The 4,666-nt window shown below is 37.3% G+C and overlaps 1 pseudogene; it reads left to right on the top strand.

Moving 5' to 3' along the window:
* The first annotated feature begins 350 nt into the window (after window positions 1-350).
* Window positions 351-2,614, top strand: LOC106686198 (kelch-like protein 4 pseudogene; annotated as a pseudogene).
* The last annotated feature ends 2,052 nt before the right edge of the window (window positions 2,615-4,666 follow it).

Consider the following 4,666-nt stretch of genomic DNA (forward strand, 5'->3'; position numbering starts at 1 on the left):
TGCCTTTTTGGCTTCACTTTTTCTGCCAGCTTATCCCCTCCGTTATACTCCTTCCTCCGAGATTGTTTTAAAACCTTTTAGATTAGCTTATCCACATCCACGTCCAAGGAACTATTTACAGCTAGCAGGAGACTGTTTATTTTATTTTCAAACTTCATTTCAATTTTATAAATTATGTTTATTTATTTAATATATATTCTTATAAATTGAAAACCTTCTTAGTTTAATTAGCTTAATAAACAATTGAAATCATTTCCAATTAATTTAACCATTTGTTAAAGCTTAAAATATGCACTTAACAATATTTTTTGCTTAGACACAGAGGGCACAATATTTCAGATAAGAAAAGTTGTCACCAAATGTCGGTAGCGAGGGAAATAACATCACTTTATCACTAGATATCATACAAATCGAATAAACACACTCTTAATCAATAAACTGCATTCTTCTGATCAATACTAATAACAGTAAGAGAGATAACAATTTATCAAACTATGTTATTACAAAGAGGTAATAAGTTGTTTAAACTATTACTATGCAACCTTAATTCGCAACAAATTTAGAGGTTAGTATAAATAACGACGTATTTTATAGACTAGAATAATTTTGAAGTTCGTAATCGAATTTGGAAATTTTCGGAACTTTATGTGTTTGGAAAAAAACATGTGTCAACGAAACGTATGAAAAAATTTTAAAATCTTTGAAACAAAAGCGTCTTTATATTTACTTCCACAACTTATACAAACCAGTCATAAATATTTTAATTATTTAAGAAGATTGCCATAATAGAAACCAGCGATTAAATCGTTTTCTTATTATGAGTGGGATCTTAGAATTGTCAGACGAGAGAGGACAACAGGTGGGCCATTACGCGAATCCCAACCACCCGTCGGAAGGCTTCAAGAAGATGTCCCACCTCTTCATCACCGATCAGCTGACTGACGTCACTCTCAAGGCAGGAGACACCATGCTAAGGGTTCACAAGGTAGTGCTTGCCTCTGTGTCAGACTACTTCCTCGCAATGTTCAACTCAGACCTCATTGAATCAAAAGCTGAGGTGGTAGAAATGCACGAAGTCGACGGGCACGCCCTGAGCTCACTCATATCATACGCTTACACTGGAAGCATAGATGTCAAGGAGGACACCGTAGAGAGCATTCTAGCAACAGCCGTTCTGCTCCGATTTTTGGGAGTCGTTGATGCTTGCACAAAGTTTATGATTCAACAACTTGACGCGAGCAACTGCATTGGAATTGCGACCTTTGCCGAGTCCAGGCATTGCAACCAACTTCGCGACGCGGCTGCTGCATACATACAGGAAAATTTCGAACTAGTTATAGACAACGAAGAATTTCTACTAATGCAATTAGAAGATTTTGTCAAACTCATCTCTTCTGATTACATCAATGTGAATTCTGAAGTATCGGTATTCCAAGCTGTGATGAAGTGGATCGAGTATGATATAAGAAACAGGCGTGTTCATCTCGAAAGGCTTCTTGGGTTCGTGAAGTTACCGTTACTACCGCCGCAATTCTTAGTGGAAGAAGTCGTCCCCAAAATAGGACAGTGCGGAACTTCAATGGTCATCGAGGCTCTTTCGTACTATGTACTGCCAGAAAGACGAACCAAGTACCCTCCAGCAAGAATCACCCCTAGGAAATCTACTCTCGGAAGCTTATACTTTGTGGCCGGTTGTGAACGAGTAGAAGGATTCTTGCATTGCGCCTGTACAGTGAAGGAGTACTCACCACGTCACAACAGATGGCGAATGGTGGCCAAGAAATGTAACCAGCGGTTGCAGTTAGGTGTGACCACCTTGGATCATCGAATCTTCATGATAGGGGGGCGAGATGGCCTGAGGACATTGAGCACAGCTGAATATTTAGATCTCAATTGCATGGTCTGGGCAGATATTTCACCAATGCTGACAGCAAGGCATGCACTGGGTTTAGTTACCTGGGGTTCAAGTGGACCTATTTATGCGGTAGGAGGAGATGACGGGTGGAGCTTTCTGAACACTGTAGAACGGTGGGATCCGGGCACGGGTGAATGGTTTTACGTGAAACCGATGACGTGTCCACGTTCTATGATCGGTGTAGCGTACCTCCGGAACAGATTGTACGTCGCCGGAGGGAGGAACGGCATAGCCTGTCTCGACCTTCTCGAAGCATATGATCCTCTCTCAGGCAAATGGTACAGTTGTGCTCCAATGTCAAAGAGGAGAGGTGGAATTGCCGCGGTAGTCTTGGAAGGAAACTTGTATGCTATTGGTGGATTTGATTTACCTTGCGGTGGGAGTCGTTTCTCTAGTGTAGAAAAATATGATCCAATTGCTGACAGATGGATATCAATATCACCAATGGCAGTGTGCAGGGACAGTATCGGAGCTGCCGTTCTCGGGAACAAAATCTATGCAGTGGGAGGGAACGACGGAGAGTCCTACCTAAAGACGGTGGAGGAATATGATTCTTTCACTGACACTTGGAGGCTTATGGCTCCGCTCAATACAGGGAAATCTGGTTCCTGTGTTGCCTATAATAAGAAGTAAATAATAATTAATATAGTGGAAATCCCCATCAATAGATCAGACAAAATAAATAATAACAAAATGTTATTATCATCTATTATGTAACTATAAATTACAGTAATTGTAAAGATTTGATATGAAAAAAAAATATAATATTAATAACTGTCCTCAATCAATACTCGCTCCGAACAGGCAATATACTTTCAGATTTAAGGACTCTTTAATGATTTATATAGTTTTTATTTAATTTTATATTTCTTTAAAGAAGTTTATTAAAAAAATGCCATATTTCAAATGTATAAATTATCCCTAAAAATCCACATTTTGTTAGAAAACCTGCCGATTTAAAAGTCAGACCAAGAAGTTTTATGTACAAAGAGCATACCAAAAGACCAATCATTGGAAAGCTTTGAAGAGTAATCGGCTGTGATGGAATATCTCGAGCAATGTTCCGATAACTGATATATAATTCAGTCTCCGCTGGCCTTGTTTACGGTCACTATCACTTCCCAACTGCTTTAAATATGAAACGATTACTAACCAAGCGCTATTTAATCCACTACCTTGACAAATCTAGCTCATCGGCTTAAAGTCAAAATAATACAAATACGGATTTATCAAACGATCAACAAGGCGATGACAGACATCATGCTATCGTAAGAAAAATATTGGATATATATGTTTTCCGTGAAAATATTACATAAATTATTACTTACAATGTCCAAACATATTATGTTTAAAGTGAATATCATTAAAAAACAAGTAAACAAACTAATTACCGAATTATCTTTATTGGCAAGTTTGAACTAGTTAGACAGATGTTTCTCAAACTGATGAGTAAATGTAGTTTTTAGGACTTTCAGCTGTGATAAAAATGTAATCATTTTTGTTTAAATAATTCAATTGGAATCCATGTTAAGGGGTTAGTAACCAACGGATTCTCCAAAAAGTTAATAAACAATGAACTAATGAGTGAATGTCCAAGGGGTAGGCCGAAACGTAGTTTGGAGGATTCCATCTAGAATGATTTAATGAATTTGGATTCAGACGACGTTGAGGATATGGGTGTAGAGAGTGATTGTTGTTATAGAAATTAATCCTCCGGGTCGCTAAGGTTTTTATTATTATTATTATTTACTATTTCATTGCCCTAGTATAATTTTTTTGGGGCGTGGATTCTTTTTCCAGCCATCTTCTCAATTATAACTAGAAGACTGACCTCTCACAGAGTTCCTTACGCTCACTATTTTGTAAATTGCTCAGAATAAACTACAGATACCACCTTAAACATTGTATTGTTTATATGATAGTTGAGAGTCTAAAATTAAAATTTTTAAACATTAATGCAATTGTGACATAATAGGGTGATTTAACTTGTAATTAATGACCTGGACAGAATATCCCTCAAAACGCTTTTTTTTAAATTTATTTAATGTAATTTACAACTGTACAATAAGTAAATATGTTGTATGTTTCATATACACTTGAAAATCTTGGGAAGGAACCACCCATCCGTGGTACTTCAAACATTAATTTAAATTAGAAGGTCCCGTGGCCATCTTCTTTTCAAACGCCTCGGAGGATTATTAAGGATGAAAGATTAAGAATTAATGGGTTAGGATGGTTAAGGAGTTTGGAATGAAAAGACGCATATCTGTTTTGGGCCAATTCTGCAACGAATGGGATGTTAAGGTCTTTGTGAATGAGTTTATTTGTAACGTAATAAGGAGCATCAAGGATTTTACGTAGGATTTTGGATTGTAAGGATTGGATGCGGGAGGAATTTAATGGTTTGGTGTAGTCCCAGAGCTCAATTCCATATGTCCAAATTGATCTGATTATCATAGTGTATACTAATTTGTTATAGTGAACGGGAAGTTTAGAGCATTTGTCAAGTAAGTGTTGTAGCAATTGAAATCTACGAGCAGTTTCTTGTCGTTTCAGTCTTGTGTTTGGATTCCAAGTAAGTCTCTTGACAAGATGGAGTCCTAAGTATCGAATCTGTTCAACAGGCGTTAGTGGAGTATTTAGAAAGGATACTGTAGGACAGGAGGGTAGAGGTTTACGACGAAAAAACGCTTTTAAATAATTGGATGTGAGGTGTAAATTTATATTTAAGATTGTCCTTGAGGATGGCCG

Source organism: Halyomorpha halys, unplaced genomic scaffold (assembly GCF_000696795.3).
Source record: "Halyomorpha halys isolate HHAL.00 unplaced genomic scaffold, Hhal_1.1 Scaffold797.1, whole genome shotgun sequence".
Classification (NCBI taxonomy): domain Eukaryota; kingdom Metazoa; phylum Arthropoda; class Insecta; order Hemiptera; family Pentatomidae; genus Halyomorpha; species Halyomorpha halys.